This window comes from Schistocerca cancellata, chromosome 3 (genome assembly GCF_023864275.1).
Source record: "Schistocerca cancellata isolate TAMUIC-IGC-003103 chromosome 3, iqSchCanc2.1, whole genome shotgun sequence".
NCBI classification, from domain to species: Eukaryota; Metazoa; Arthropoda; class Insecta; order Orthoptera; family Acrididae; genus Schistocerca; species Schistocerca cancellata.
The window spans coordinates 392,901,630-392,919,366 of record NC_064628.1 but is presented as its reverse complement, the minus strand read 5'-3'; the positions used below and the strand labels follow the sequence as shown (position 1 = coordinate 392,919,366).

At 42.3% G+C, this 17,737-nt stretch overlaps 1 protein-coding gene across 1 annotated transcript in view; it reads right to left on the bottom strand.

Annotated features, from left to right (window-relative positions):
- Positions 1–15,871, bottom strand: part of LOC126175118 (uncharacterized) — a 141,064-nt gene extending 125,193 nt beyond the window's left edge. Inside the window, exon 1 of the mRNA XM_049921672.1 lies at positions 15,815–15,871. The gene's annotated coding sequence lies outside the window, so the exon portion shown is untranslated. The remainder of the gene's footprint in view (positions 1–15,814) is intronic.
- Positions 15,872–17,737: the final 1,866 nt, after the last annotated feature.

Here is a 17,737-nt window from a genome sequence, read left to right as displayed (position 1 = left end):
TTTGAGCATTTGTTGCATTAATGTGGTATTTACAGGTAATCACGCTGTAACAGCATGCGTTCTCAGAAATGATAAGTTCACAAAAGTACATGTATTACAGTGGAACAACCGAAATAAAATGTTCAAACGTACCTACGTTCTGTATTTTAATTTAAAAAACCTACCTGTTACCAACTGTTCTTCTAAAATTGTGAGCCATCTGTTTGTGACTATTACAGCGCCATCTATCACAAAGTGATAAAAGTGGTCCAAGTAAAACATTCATATTTCTTTACGTACTACACGAATATGTAATAAAAAATGGGGGTTCCTATTTAGAAACAAACGCAGTTGATATCCGTTTGACCTATGGCAGCGCCATCTAGAGGGCCAACCATAGCGCCATTTGGTTTCTCTCTTCAAGCTAATCAAGTTTCGTTCTTTGTAGTTTTTTCGTTTGACGCTTATTTCTTGAGATATTTGGTTCAAAATGGTTCAAATGGCTCTGAGCACTATGGGACTTAACATCTATGGTCATCAGTCCCCTAGAACTTAGAACTACTTAAACCTAACTAACCTAAGGATAGCACACAACACCCAGCCATCACGAGGCAGAGAAAATCCCTGACCCCGCTGGGAATCGAACCCGGGAATTGAGATATTTGGCCCGGTCACAATCAATGGACCGCCCTGTATATGAGTCGTCAGTAGACAAGATGACTCTTGTACATACTATAATTTATGTATGTATCACGATGCTGGCGCCGATTTTGCGTTTAGCATTTGACGATGCCACTATGGGTCCAATACAGTAGGACATGTTTTTTTTTTTTATGAAACAGATCTGAATATGACCATTGTTAGCCGAACCCGTTAGTGTGAGAACCTAGAAGTCTATGACCGTAGATGTGAAATAAAAGAAATTTATTCTACATTTCCGGGTCACTGTTCCATTCGCGACCATGTCGTAGCCTGTGAAAGAAGTAATGTAGACCTGAGAAGAAGTAGTTGACGTTTCATTCACTGCAATCCGAGTAGAAGTTTACGAGCGTTTACGGCGCACGTCCTGGATGGAAGGATCTTAATTGTGGTTCCTCTCTTTTGAGCCCAACCCGACGGATACCTATGGTAGATCGGGGAAAACCACCGTTCAGGTCGTGTTATCGGGGGGCCGTGAGGTGCTTGCGCCTGATGTACTCTACTAGGAGCCTTGTAGGCTCAACACAAACCGCTAGCGTCATTACCTTATTACTTTTACCACAAGTATCCTTTAATTAGCAACTTTGAGCCAAGCACAAAATCAGTTACCTCTCTATTGTATATCGTAAATAGTTTAGCAGGCTGGACATGGAGGTCTTAGTCTTAGTTTCTAGCTTTAACGTACTCTAATCTCTTCTAGTTAAGTTAGTTTTTAGGATGGTAGATGTTAAAGGCATGGTGAGCGACGGCCAGCGTCTTGAGGGTCATTCCAAGACCTGGGCCGCCGCCCACAACCAGGTCACGGGTAATATTAGACCTATCCCTCCTCTATTCAGTTCTCTTCCTTCCTTCTTTCTAAATATTTAATTTCGTTTTGTTTATTAATATCTTACTTGATTTTGTATTAGTTAAAGTTTTTCTAATGCTGCACACCAAAAAAAGATATCAAATGGATCTAAACAGAGCCCGCCTCCACGTGGCGGGACACGGGCAACGGTGTGAAGCTACTTTCAGTCACTACTGACCCCGGACCCAGTCACAGCGGCTAAGTGGCAACATACGACCCACCATAAGAAATTAGACGGTGGGTCATAAAATATAAGCAGCTAGTGAAAAAAAAAGAAGTGTCCTTTGAACGACTGTCTTCTTGCGTAGTTCCTGTTTTCATTCTCAAATAAGACTTCCCGTCGGGAACAAAATGTTGCACCGCTTCGATGCCGGTATTGAGAGGGGCAGAGAGAAAATGTAGCTTCCCATTATTTCCAGTTTGTAATATGCCTCTCTGTCCGGATATGAGAAAACTTAGGAGACATGCAGGTAGCAATTGACGAAATAGTTAGAACACAATTTGTGTACAGGGTAAACAAGCAAAAAAGAAGTAGCAAAAAATGGTTCAAATGGCTCTGAGCACTATGGGACTTAACATCTGAGGTCATCAGTCCCCTAGAACTTAGAACTACTTAAACCTAACTAACCTAAGGAAATCAGACACATCCAGGCCGGAGGCAGGATTCGAACCTACGATCGTAGCGGTCGCGCGGTTACAAACTGAAGCGCCTAGAACCGCTCGGCCACTCCGGGCGGCACGAAGTAGCAGAAAAGCAGAAAGGAGATATCTAAACAAGTTGCTAAGGAACGACACAGTAGCGGAATGAGGGGAAGAATTCCCCTACCTAGGAAGGAAGGTTACGCGGGATTACAAAAGTAAGGAGGACATCAGGAGCCTCACACAGGTCATTAGCATGTGGTCGAATACATTGAAGTGGGAATAAGTCCGATCTGTCTTTTGTAAATAGGTCCACGAACACGTATTGTCGGGGGACGAACTGCGGTGGTATGCAGTGCAAGTTAGCCGAGTTTCAGTGCTGGTGTAACTCGTTGCATTTCGTTCATAACGCGAAGACTGGAATCTCTCCATCTTACTGGCGTGTTGACAGCCAATAATACGACTGGCTTCAATAAGTAATCTACACATTTTTTCCTCGGCCAATTTCTGTTGAAAAAACGCGGAATTTGTTGTGAGACACCGTGGAATATTTCCGTTTCAGCCACTATAGTTTCATGAATTTCCGATAGGTGTTGTCGCTATACGTAACATTCAAAAATTGCGGCTGTAACGGAGGTGTGTTCTAAGCAGAGAGCTGCCACTGAGTTTCTTTTGGCGGAAAACCAGAACATCACAGATATCCTTAGGCGCTTGTAGAATGTCTACGGAGACCTGCCAATGAACAAAAGTACGGTGAACCGATGGGCGCGCAACAAGGTCACGCAAAAGTGTCCGATTTCTCTCATTTCTAGATGATAGAGGAAACAAAACGGCAGTCCATGAAGGGGTTATTCTGCTTGATGTTATCCCTCATGGTGCAACGATCAATTTGAAGCGTTTTGTGCTAGCCTTAGGAAATTGAAGAAACGACTTCAGCGTGTTCGTCGCCATAAATACTTCACCACCACAACGCAAGACCTCACCTAATTCAGCGTATCTGCGAGGAGCCCACAAAACTTCATTGGACTGTAGTTCCTCAACCACCCCACAGCTCAGATCTCGCACCTTCCGACTTTCATTTGGTAGGACCAATGAAGGACGCAAAGTGTTTTAGAAATAATAAGTCAGAAAAAATTGTGAAGAAGAAGAAACTTTTTTTGTTAGGTACTTCACATGGTAAAAATGTTGGCCAACTGTTGCAGGATGAACTAGGGTCAGGTTATCAGAAGTTTTTTAAAACCTAGTACAAGTTTGGGTCAGGCGATAGAGGATGTAGGTTCAATTTGCAAAGACTTCACAAAGGAAGACACCGTGGTAACAGTGGGTGGGGCGGGGAACAGTATAGACAGGGACCCTGATTATTCAACTGAGGGTGACCTGGTACAGATAGCTTCAGCAACGAGACATACTGGTGTTGGGTTTGTATCTGTTCTGAGACGCCATGACCGGCCTCATTTAAACTCTTCTGGTATCAGAGTTAATTTAGAGGTGGAATGGCTGCTTGGATCAGGTCTTGTGTCTCGTATCGGTGTGGTTCCTGTTGACTCTATCAGCAGATGGGACTATACTAGACATGGCCTTCACCTCAACAGGAAAGGTAAGAAAAACTGTCTGGGCTAATAGCAAATAACGTAAGGGGGGGGGGGGGGGGGGCTATATCACTAGTGGTAAAGTACCGGTGGTTCTAAGTGACAGAACAGCAGTTTCTTAGGGTAGGGAGGGCAGAATCTAAAGACGTTCAAAGACAGGCTGAAAATGAAATTCACAATGATAAAACAGGCAGCCAGAAAGCAAATTTTAATGTACACAGTTCATGCAAACAGTTCCTGATTGAAACTGAAGATATTCGAAACTTAACAGAAAAATTAGGTTAATACAGTTGCAATTCATCCAGTGCACAAAATCAGTTAATTTTTTGCGTCAGAATATCCAAGGACTAAGGGGTGAGCGTAATGAGTTGCTTACTTGTGTTGAATTTACAGTTGAGCAAACCAACTGATATAATCTGCCTCTCTGAACATCATGTAACCACTAGTATACATATGTTAAATGTTACAGGATTCCGGTTAGCTTCTTACTTCTGTACAGAAAATATGGAGAAAGGAGGAGTTGCCACATTTGTCAGAAACTGTTTTAATTTAAAGAACATGATAGTAATGAATTTTGCATCACTTAGAAGCTTGTGCAACAGAAGTAGTATTCCATAATAGGTCCTTTATAATAGTTAGTATATTCAGAGCATTTACAGCAAACTTTAACATCTTCGTAAAAAATTTGGAAGGTCTGTTGTCCCATCTCACAGTAACAAACAAGTAATTTTAATGCGGATTTATTGAAAAGCACCATCAGTGAAAATTATTGAAATCAGTAGCACTGTCATTCTATTTAATTCCTACTGTGAAGTATGCAACTTGAGTATGTAAGTGTTCTGAGACTGCTCTTGATCATATCTTTACAGATAACTTTAGGAATAAAAGTCATATCACATAACCAATAGTAAATCTGGTTATGACATGCAGTATCTTGTGTTGAATGTTGAAACTTGTCAGGATAAAAATCTATTAAAACTGAATGCCAGAGGGTAATAAATCAATAAAAAATTGAGAATTTTAGGAGATTGCTCAAAGACATGAACTCTACAGATGTTTACAGTACTTCTGACTCAGATGGAAAATATAAAGGATTCATTAATAAAGTTACTTCATGTTTTGAAAATTGTTTGTCGCTAAAGGTAACTCAAATCAAACGGAAGTATAAAAATAAACTATGTATTACACAAGGAATAAAGATATCATCTGGGGAAAAAAGGAGACTGTATCTACTATCTAGGAATAGCTCTGACGTTAGCGTTGTAATGCATTACAAAGAATACTGCAAAATATTGAAGCAAGTAATCCAGAAATGTAAGCAGCTTTATTATGAGAAAAAGATAATTACATCGGCAAGAAAATAAAAATTAAATGGGATATAGTGAAGACAGAGACAGGTGAGGCAGAAAAGGAAGAGGAACAAATAGCTGTAAAAATAAATGAGACATTGGTAACAAGTGCATGTTGTGTTGCAAACCTATTAAACAAGTACTTTGTGTCTGTTACTGACAACTTGAGATTATCAGTTTCACTAAACGGTGTAATAGACTATCTGAGACAAGTCTTTTCAAATAACTTCAGTAAAATGGGAATGACACTCACGTCTCTCAAAGAAGTAGCATCCATTATAAAACCTTTAAAAGCCAAGTATTCTAGTGCGTATGATAACATATCAATAAAGTTAATCAAAGAATGCTCATGCGAGTTGAGTTCTGTCTTAAGCTATTTGTGTATTCAGCCTCTTATCAGCGGGACATTTCCAGACTGTTTAAAATATGCTGCAATTAAGCCTCTTTACAAGAGGGGTGATACAGAATACCATCAAACTATCGACCAATTTCAGTTTTGCCGCTTTTTTTTTAAATATTTGAAAATGTTGTGTTCAAGGGTCTCCTTACGCATCTAACTGCAAATAATATATTGTCTAAAAAAATGGCTCTGAGCACTATGGGACTTAACATCTATGGTCATCAGTCTCCTAGAACTTAGAACTACTTAAACCTAACTAACCTAAGGACATCACACACATCCATGCCCGAGGCAGGATTCGAACCTGCGACCGTAGCAGTCGCGCGGTTCCGGACTGGGCGCCTAGAACCGCGAGACCACCGCGGCCGGCAATATATTGTCTAAGTCGCAGTTTGGGTTCCTTAAGGGTTCTGATATAGTGGCTATTTACGCTTACAGTGAGAATGTACTTAATTCATTAGATAATAAATTAGAGGCTACTGGCATTTTCTATGACCTGTCAAATGCCTTTGACTGCGTGAATAACGGCGTTCTCTTGAGTAAATTAGAATATTACGGTGTCACCGGCAATGCTGCAAAATGGTTAGAGTCTTACCTAACTAGCAGCAAACAAAGGGAGTTGTTGCGAAATACTTGTGTAGTAAGCAGTCAGTCTTCATCTGATTGGGAATTAATTACGTGTGGCGTTTCGTAAGGTTCCGTCTTGTGACTGTTGATTTTTCTTGTGTACATTAATTACCTCTCGTCTGATATATATAGTTTGTTTTGTTTGCAGATGATACAAACATTGCAGTTAGAGCAAGTAAAGTACAGATTTAGAAACGGCTGCTAATCAAATTTTCACTGACATTAGTAAATGGTTTAAAGTTAATTCACTGTCATTAAACTGAAAATACCCACTATAAGCAGTTAAGAACCTGTAAGAGATTTCTTTCCAGACGTGTATAACATATGAAGATATGCAGCTCGAAGAGTTTGATAGTGTTAAATTTCTGGGATTACAACTCAATAATAAACTCAGTTGGGAAGGGCACACCACAGAATTGCTTAAGCGCCTAAACAAATCTGTATTTGCAGTGAGAATGATGTCAGATGTAGGAGATTAAAATATAAAAAAACTTGCATACTTTGCTTACTTTCATTCTATTGTGTAATATGGGATCATATTCTGGGATAACTCGTCAAACCGTGTGAAAGCTTCCAGCGTGTAATGAGACTTATTTGTGGTGTATTCAAGAACATCATGTAAAAACCTGTTCAAGGAACCTTGTGTTCTAACCACTGCTTCTCAGTATATTTATGCTTCAATGAAATATGTTGCAAATAATATGTTTCTCTTTCCAACCAATAGCTCAATACTTAGTATCAATACTAGGAATAAGAACATTCTGCATAAAGACCTAAAACCACTTACCTTGGTCCAAAAAGGGGTCCAATATTCAGGAACAAACATTTTGAATAAAATGCCAGCAACCATTAAAAACTTGGTTTCAGATAAAGCACAGTTTAAGCAGAGCTTGAAAGATTTTGCGATAGGCACTCCTTCTACTCTCTAGATGAGTATGTTAGCAGAGACTGTTAGGCCAGCTTAAGTAAAAATGTCTGCTAGATTTCAGTTTTGACAGCACTTGGTCACAACAGTCAAGATTAGTTATTTTGTGTATAATAAATTTGTTAAATGTGGGTAACTATGTCTCATTCTGACAGTGTATTAATTCTACAAATATTAGCAGTTCCAATGTACTGTAATGTAATCACCTTTTTTGACAGTCTCCTGACAAATGATCAGGTTAGTAAGTATTACATTCAAATGTTTTATGTTTTTTATGTTATACTTTCTTACTTGTTCTACACCCACGAGACTCGTCCCATTTTTGAATCTATGGAACGAAAACTAAATCTAATCTAATCTAATGTAATTCCGCGGGAAGCGGTACGTGGATGGTGAGGAAGTATTGATGCAGCAAGACGTTGGCTCCGACGTGGAACAGTAGAGTGGTAGTACGCGAGCTTAGAGGACCTCAAACTGAGGTGGTGTAAGGCGGTCGCACTGAACGGAGGTTATGTTGAAAAATTAGATTTTGTAGACAAAAGTGTGGGATTAATATGATTTATTGGTATCCTAAATAAAACCAGTCTGCTATCAGTAAAACAAAAATGTGTTGAAATATTTATTCAACGCCCTTCGTAGAGTTAACGAGTCAGATACGAAAAGGATGTCGTTCGTTTCAAGGTCACTGGCGTGATGTACAAGATATGAAACATGGAACAAGAGTTCAGTAATTTCAGACACGAACCTGCAGTGGGTAGACAGCACAACACGGCAGGACACACAAGCTATGTGCCTACGTAGAAACGTTGTAGATATCAGATATATTTCTTGGTAAAATTTACATTTAATTAAACGGAGGTTAAGAAAGCAAATTATAATTCAAAATTGGTGTGAAATATGCAGGGTGACAATTACTGAACTACATGAAATAAAATCTTCTGAACGGTTTGCGTTTGGACGTTCAAACTGCTCGTTTGGCCGCGGGGCATGATGGGAATTAGTATGCGGCTGTGAACTTGACGACCCACAACAGTCGCTGCGACGAGTTTCTGCATCTGAAGATGGTCTACACTACCTGTAATCAGTCATCGAAAATATAGCAAAAAAGTCGTGACCTAGACGGTGCTATTTAGAGAGTTAGAATACACAAATTATTGTGGTGTCACCACTACATCGTAATACTGTATTTTACTATTTTTATACTATCATTTTTGTTATTGAAAGACAATCGGTAGATGTAGAACCGACTGTAATATCTGAAAATGACGGGCATGGAAAGACAGAAAAACTGTTGTAGCAGATTTCGTGTACTGGTATTGTAAATTTGAATAAATGACCGTTTTAGAATTTTACACACGTCGATTGTAGCAGGCCAGTAGTGGGGAGGAAGCGAAACTGTTTACGGAAACAAGTTATCCATCTCGTGTTCTAAACTCTAGACTCCCCCCCCCCCCCCCCCCACTCACACACACACACAGTAAGTGATTGAAATTAATCCAAAGATATAATTGAAAGGAAATCAGCCCTCGGTCACTATTTTTAACAAATTAACCTGGTTTCGACACTGCTAGGAGTGTCTTCCTCAGAATTTAAATCAAAGAATGGTCTGTATTCTATAACATGGTCACAGAATTATGACTAAAATCGTATGATAGAATATAAGTACGGAATCGTCGCGAAAGACTGGCAGTACTTATACGTCATTTATAAAATAAGAAATATGCCAAAAGGGCATTAGTCACAAAGAAATTTAAGATACAGAAAATGTGATGGCGAGCCACAAATGGCTGCTCGTTACTTGCGTGGTGCAGTGTCAGTAGGCCTATAGGGTACTGTAAATCTTACAATGTCGGATCAAGCCGCGAAGAGCAACAGTCTGTGCAATATATGTTTCGCGTTACTGTGTTTAGTTACGTATGCCACTCCGAACGAATGTTATTTTGAAAGAATTGACTAACATGGAACGTTCTCGCTTGTGTTACTACAACAGTGGTTACGTATTAAAATAAGAGATGCAGATCGATACACAGACACAGAAGGCAATAGTCCAGCGAGGTACGCACGAGAACTTCAGTAAGGTTTGGAAGATTGGAAGATAGGAGTCGAGTTAATGGCGGAATTAAAGCTGTGAGGAGGGATCCAGGGTCATTCTTCGATAGCTCGGTTAGTAGCGCACTTGCCCGCGGAAGACGAAGTCCAAGGTTTGAGCCCCGATCTAACAGGATATCAAATGCTTTTCGGAAGTCAAGAAACGCGGCTTCATCTTGGGCGCTCTGGACCTTTGTGGACAAAGAGAGCGAGATAAAATTCACAAAATCTCAGTTTTAGGGAATCCGTGTCGCTTCCTATAGATATTTTCATTTTCCAGAAAGTTTCTGATACGTAGCGTAAAATGAGTTCCAGAAAGCAACAGTAGAGTGACGTCAAAGATGTAATTTTCTAATTATGTTACTCTGTCCGACTACCGTTCTCGAAAATTACGCAAAATGACCTAAGAGAAGAGTCAGAGCCTACTGTAGGTTTAGCATTAGACGCACCAAGTCAGTCGATATCGCGATAACAATCATCACTTAGCCTGTCTCCCGATATCTTACATTCTTCCAAAGAGCACGTAACGTCAAACGAGTTATCTCTGACTGGAACGACCGGATACTCGTGTACAGATATCGCTTTGTGTGGCAGGTACAATTCAGCATTCATACAAACAACTTGGCGCATACTAAGCATCATCATAGGTTCCTCAGTTTACGCAGTATGCGACAAGTCGTTCTTAAAGTTAGGTTCCTTTGATCGACGCTGGGTAAACAACGGTTCGGATGCCATAGATTCTAGTTTTGGCTAGAAATATACGCCGTTTGGATTTAGTTGTCAGCCGCGATTTGGCAGTGACAGGCCTTTGTAAAACTGAAAAAACACAAATGTAACGGCCAGCATGTTTGAGACTTGTGTAGTGGTTAGCTTTTTGTAAATTTAAGACATGCTCCCAGCGAAAGTGCACCATCAAATCTGTCAGCGTAGGGGGGAGAAGGCAACGGATTGTAGATGGATGGGAACAAACAGTTGCACTCTCCTCTGTACGAATATCTGGAGCGAAGCCTGTGATTAACGTAAGTAACTATCGAGTTGGTCGGAAAAGTTAATGTGGCGATAAGATGGACCAGTATAGCGTACCTTGCTCACTGATGACTGTCACTAAGAAACTGGCACGAAATATCACTACAAGGGGGCAATTCGTACGATTTGACTGTGCTGAAAGAAATCTGATGCAACGAAAAATGTCCAAATAATGGATGCAGTTTCGGAAACATTGTTTATGTTATTGTCAATCTTTTGGTCTCTTTCATCTTCCTTATTCACTTTCGTTACGGCGTAAAGTCAAGCGCCAGCACACCAGTCGGGAACGAAAGAGAAGATAAGACCTTGAGAAGAAGTCGGCGGATCGCACACTAATCGGTCCTCCCTCCAGGACGACAACGCGCCAGCGGCGGCTCCTATGTGAAGAGGACATCAGCGCTCGACCGACTGGCGACGTCCCGGTTCTACCGCAGCTTCAAGATTATCCAGTCCAGTAGTGGCTTCAAGACTACTGACTTGGATAGAAGCGTCAATGCTAGATCACTCCGCCTGTACTCTCTACGTAGCACAGACTTAGGATAGTTGACACTGAAGAAGACTGCTTATTTTGTATGCCGCCCTTAGCTTGCGACACATATGTGTAATCGACAAAGTTAAGTGTTATAATTTTCTTCGTGTAATAAAACTCATTAATACGATTTGCTTGCTTGGTTGTTTGTCTAGCGAACCTAGTATGCAGGCTTCGTAGACACCACAACTTTGGTCAAATCTTTGAACGGAGCGAAAACGAAGACTGTCTAGACGTTACACAACAGATTTTTGTGTCATTTTTCATAGTCAGACTAAGGGTAGGAAATACCGCCCGGTTAGCCGAGCGGTCTAACGCACGGCTTCCCGGAGTGGGAAGGAGCGCCCGGTCCCCGGCACGAATCCGCCCGGCGACTTGCGTCGAGGTCCGGTGAACCGGCCAGTCTGTGGATGGTTTTAGGCGGTTTTCCATCTACCTCGGCGAATGCAGGCTCGTTCCCCATATTCCGCCTCAGCTACACTACGTCGGCCATTGCTGTGCAAACAAGTTCTCCACGAATGCGTACACAACCATTACCCTATCACGCAAACATAGGGGTTACACTCGTCTGGTGCCGGCCGTTGAGACCGAGCGGTTCTAGGCGCATCAGTCTGGAGCCGCGCGACCGCAACGGTCGCAGGTTCAAATCCTGCCTCGGGCATGGATGTGTGTGATGTCCTTAGGTTAGTTAGGTTTAAGTAGTTCTAAGTTCTAGGGGACTGATGACCTCAGATGTTAAGACCCATAGTGCTCAGAGCTATTTGAACCATTTGAACTCGTCTGGTGTGAGACGTTCCCTGGGGGGGGACCGCACAATAACCCTGGGTTCGGTGTGGGATGGCGCAGGGATGAAGTGGACTGCGGTAGTCGTCGTGGGGTTGTAGACCACTGCGGCTGCGGTGGGGACGGAGCCTCTTCGTCGTTTGTAGGTTCCCGGTTAACATACAATACAATACAATACAATACAATACAAGGGTAGGAAATGGTCAAATTGACCCACGTGAGGTCTAGATATTTAATTGCTTGAAAGTAACGAGTAATTAACAAAACAGCTAGTGAGTTGACAGAAGACTTAAATATTTCACGAAAAACGGCTACTGCCTGTGTAAATGAAGTGTCAGAAAGTTCATCTCTTTAACGTCTAGCTATTTTTAGCGTGAAAGTTACATGAGATTGATATTTAGGGATCAAAATTGCTTCCTTAGAATCAAGCAATAAATTAACGATATTTTGGAAAACAGAAGAAACTAGGAACGCAGATGATGCATGAAAAAGTTTGTCTCTTCAAGGCCTAGCTACTTTACGCGGAAAAAGTTTTATTCTTGTGATATTTTATTTTTAAAATGGTTTTTTTCGAACCAGCTACTAAATTTAGGACATATCGGGAGCAGTGGACACCAGGAAGAGAAGCGAGATATGAAAAAGTTTATCTTATCATTCTTTCCTTACTGAAAAAAGCGATCTAGTATTTTATGACGTGATTTGTCTAAAAGCAAGAAGTAAAATAGATTAGACAAACATTTGACACTGTTTTAAATTATGCTCAAAATCACATATAGAAAATGACGGGGCGATCAATGTTTAACTTAACATCTTAGAATTTTAAACAGCAGTGGAGGATATTTGTCTAGTGGGCTATACAGGGTGTTCGGAAATTCCCGTTTCAAAGTTCTAGGACTTGTATACGGAAGAGGGTACATAATATTTTGATTTGGAACCCAAGTCCGGAAACATACCGTTTCCGTGTTACAACCATTTGAAAACGAGTTGGTTGCGCGACCACTTTTACGAGTAACTGATTACGCATGACTCAGAACATTACTTGTTTTACAGTTCCACTCATCAACAGCCGAAGGAATTACTCGTATACTCGCTGACGTGTTCTATTCAACGCGATGCAGAACGGCCTCTTCCAATTCGCGTGTGCGTCGTCTCTTTTGTAGCACCACAGTCACGCCCGGTGACGCTGAAGGCACCCTTCTCGGAGCCGTTCCGTAATTGTGGCGGAAAGATATTGCGATTGAGTCGGACGTTGTGGAGAACGACCTTGACAAAGGCGACGAGCATCTCTTCCATTACGGTGATCTTCGCCATTCAGAAGGATCATGTCGATGTATTCTGCAAACGTACACTCAACCACGTTGCCCTAACACTCACAGACTCGTGAATGAACCAGGTCAGAGAGGTAGGAGAGACGTCAAACGAAATCAGTCGATCCGATGTAAACACCCTCCCTGTCCACGCCCGGGCCCCTACCATGACTACCCATTGCATACCTACCTAGCAAACATGTTTTTAACCGGCCGTAGCACGGGAACGGAACGTTTCGGACATGTGTTTCTCTTCAAAATGTACTGACTTCAAGTCGTACAAGTTTGTAACGGGAATTTCCTAACATCCTGTGTAGACCGTACATTTTGCTGCCATGTGGTCTTGACATATTTTTATTATCTATGCCTCTATTCCACTTTAAACGTTGAACTTTAAATTTTCTATCAAAACTTCACCTGCTGTTCGTAATTTCAACCGTCATTCAAAGGCGTGTTACATGTTTCTCTAAACTATTTTATTTCTTATTTTTGCACGGTTCACTTCACAAAGCATTTGATCTTTTTTCAAATTTGTTTTGTTTAGTTGAATACGTCGGCTCTGAACTTAATCCCTGATAACAATCGTAATAACTTTCACGACCTTAGACCACGAATTTCGCGAGTTCACTTGTAATCTTTTCCCGATTGGGAATCGCTGTCCACCATCTCAATGGGATTTAAGTAACAAGTATTCCACTGTGTTTCGCCCAGAAGGAAACGAAAGATGCAAAAACAAAAATTTGAGAGATCACGTTGAATATGTACGAGTAGTGTAATATACAACGAGCGAGTATCCTCTGATGATACAGTTGTCTATCAGTGAATATCACCGTTGGACCATAGCAAGCGAATACAGGAAAACTTGTACAAAATTTTCGCTTTGTCTAATCAGCGGCAGTTCTCTTTAACTGTAGATAAATGCAAGATAACCTCCACAACAAGCAAAAAGAAAGCGATAGCATGCCATTACGATATTAGCAATGGGTATCAGTAGCACATAACTCACGAATACAGTCGCTTAGAAACCCCTCATTCGAATCTCTGTACTGCTCATCAGTACCTATTAATGAAATAAACAGAGAACGTCCAAGGAAAAGATGTGCCTGTCATAGCTGCCGGTTTAGTAGAGCGCTAATCAAACTCTGGTGGAGGCATTGCCCAGCACGGGGATGCTTACCACCAAAATTACGAGAGAGCAAGTTCCAAGAAGAGACAAGCTACGTAATACGAGGGTAAGTCAATTATTATGGGCAAAGTAGTTAAAAATTTTTATTGTAATGAAATAGGAAACTTATAAGAACATTATTTTTCGAAAAAAATGGTTCTGAGCACTATGGGACTTAACATCGTAGGTCATCAGTCCCCTAGAACTTAGAACTACTTAAACCTAACTAACCTAATGACATCACACACATCCACGCCCGAGGCAGGATTCGAACCTGCGACCGTAGCAGTCGCACGGTTCCGGACTGAGCGCCTAGAACCGCGAGACCACCGCGGCCGGCTTATTTTTCGACATAGTCTCCTTGCGTTTCAACGCATTTGGTCCATCGCTGTACAAGCTTCCTGATGCCCTCATAAAAGAAGGTTCTCGGTTGAGCTGCGAGCCAGGAATGCACCGCTTCTTTCACTGTTTCGTCCGAGGCAAATCGACGGCCCCTTAATGACTGTTGAAGTGGACCAAACAAATGATAGAAGGGGCAAGATCGGGACTATATGGAGGACGACCCAGTACTTCAAATTTGAGTTTCTGGAGCGTTTCAGCAGTATGTGGACGGGTAATTTTGTGCAACAGCACAACACCTTTTGACAGCAATCGTCGGCGTTTACTTCGAATTCCAGGCTTTAGCCAGGCAGTAAGCATCTCACTATAACGTACACTGTTTATTGTTGAGATCCTTCCCCCATAATGTTCCAGTACTGGACGTTGTGCGTCCCAGAAAACCGTAAGCATCAGTTTCCCTGCGGACAGTTGGGTCTTGAACTTTTTATTGCACGGCGAATTTGGGTGTTTCCATTCCATACTCTGCCGTTTACTCTCCGGCTCGTAGTGATGGATCCATGTTTCGTCACCAGTAATGATCCTGTCTAAGAAGTTGTCCCCTTTGTTACCATAGCGATCCAAATGTTTTTTGCAGATGTCCAAGCGCGTTTGTTTATGCAACTGTGTGAGTTGTTTTGGGACCCATCTTGCACAAACTTTATGAAACCCAAGTCTGTTGTGGATGATTTCGTAGGCAGAACCGTGACTAATTTTCAGACGATGTGCCACTTCGTCAATAGTCAATAGTCTGTCTGAGAGAATCATTTCACGAGAACGCTCAATGGTTTCTTCATTTGTGGAGGTAAGCAGTCCTTCATCGTGCATAACACTTGTACGACCATTTCGGAATTTCTCAATCCATTCGTAGACACTCCGTTGTAGCAGAGCACTGTTCCCGTACTGTACCGAAAGTCTTCGATGAATTTCGGCCCCTGATACGCCTTCCGACTACAAAACACGGACCACTGAACGTTGCTCTTCTTTGATGCAAATAGACAGTGGAGCAGCCATGATTAACAGCACGGCAGCGATAACGAAATTAACCTAGCAGCTTGAAAATTGCAAAAGTATAACAACAAATAAATAAACCATGCGTCATCAACGTAAAACGACATTACTACAAAAATATAACAAAATTGCGGATAATAATTGACTTAGCCTCGTATTTCCTCTCACATACATCTCGCGAAATGACCACCACGGGAATAATCAGACAACTGCAGCTCATACAGCAGCTGACAGACAGTCGATATTCCCAGACAGCGCGGCAAATTCGGGAGAAACAATGATGTTGCGAAGTGTACCCTCCGCAACACACTGTAAGCTGGATTAAGGAGTACATGTAGGTCCTGTATCGTCTGTACCTCCAGATGTGCTCTTCGAAAATAGAGATTGTAAGGGTTCGATATGGCTAAGTGAGGGGTACGCGAAGCTTGCGACGAAATTAAGTAACAAAGGTACGGTGTAGAGAAGGCGGGACGCACCTGTAAGAGTTGCTGCAGAGGTGTACAGGTGTACAGCTGTCGTGAGCGGCCGCTGGCGACTCGTCAGATGGACTGATAAAGCCGCGGGCCGGCGTGACCGCGATATCTCACGCCAGATAAGCTCGCATTTTACGTCATGACACGCAGGTCGTGCGGGGCTGTGACAACCGCTTCGGATTACAAAATTTGAAAATAACCCGCGGGCAGAACTGCAGTTCCGCAGCGCTTATCTGGGAGGAAGCAGCTACGGCGTGCCGACATATTAATAGCTGTCGACCTATTCCAATATTAATTTCCTTATCAAATTTTTCGGAATAGGTAATGTACACTACTGGCCATTAAAATTGATACACCAAGAAGAAATGCGGATGATAAACGGGTATTCATTGGACAAATATATTATACTAGAACTGACATGTGATTACATATTCACGCAATTTGGGTGAACAACCACCTCTGGCCGTTATAACGGCCTTGATACGCCTGGGCATCGAGTCAAACAGAGCTTGGATGGCGTGTACAGGTACAGCTGCCCATGCAGCTTCAACACGATACCACAGTTCATCAAGAGTAGTGACTGACGTATTGTGACGAGGCAGTTGCTCGGCCACCATTGCCCAGACGTTTTCCATTGGTGAGACATCTGGAGAATGTGCTGGCCAGGGCAGCAGTTGAACATTTTCTGTATCCAGAAAGGCCCATACAGGACCTGCAACATGCGGTCGTGCATTATCCTGCTGAAATGTAGGGTTTCGCAGGGATCGAATGAAGGGTAGAGCCACGGGTCGTAACACATCTGAAATGTAACGTCCACTGTTCAACTGCCGTCAATGCGAACAAGAGGTGACAGAGACACACCGGGTGTTACGCCAGTATGGCTATGACGAATACACGCTTCAACGTGCATTCACCGCGATGTCGCCAAACACAGATGCGACCATCATGATGCTGTAAACAGAACCTGGATTCATCCAAAAAAATGACGTTTTGCCATTCGTGGACCCAGGTTCGTCGTCGAGTACACCATCGCAGGTGCTCCTGTCTGTGATGCAGCGTCGAGGTTAATCGCAGCCATGGTCTCCGAGCTGGTAGTCCATGCTGCTGCAAACGTCGTCGAACTGTTCGTGCAGAGGGTTGTTGTCTTGCAAACGTCCCCATCTGTTGACTCAGGGATCGAGACGTGGCTGCAAGATCCGTTACAGCCATGGGGATAAGATGCCTGTCATCTCGACTGCTAGTGATACGAGGCCGTTGGGATTCAGCACGGGGTTCCGTATTACCCTCCTGAACCCACCGATTCCATATTCTGATAACAGTCATTGGATCTCGACCAACGCGAGCAGTAATGTTGCGATACGATAAACCGCAATCGCGGTAGGCTACAATCCGACCTTTATCAAAGTCGGAAACGTGATGGTACGCATTTCTCCTCCCTACACGAGGCATCACAACAACGTTTCACCAGGCAACGCCAGTCAACTGCTCGTTTGTGTATGAGAAATCGGTTGGAAACTTTCCTGATGCCAGCATGTTGTAGGTGTCGCCACCGGCTTCGATCTTGTGTGAATGCTCTGAAAAGCTAATCATTTGCATATCACAGCATCTTCTTCCTGTGGGGTAAATTTCGCGTCTGTAGCACGTCAACTTCGTGGTGTAGCAATTTTAATGGCCAGTAGTGTATTTAAGAACGTTTAAACACAGTTGCAAATATGGAATTCTGAATCACTCACAATTGCAAATCCAGAATAGTGCCTCCACTGAACGTGTCAGCAACTATTTCACCGGCCTCGTATCAAAATACGCGGATGAAAAGGATTTCACCTGCAAGGATTTTTTGCACTCTATCTAAGGCATTGGACAGTGCACATCACAACATTCTTTTGGACAAACTTAAAGCGTAGTGGTCACAAGGCAGATTGTGTA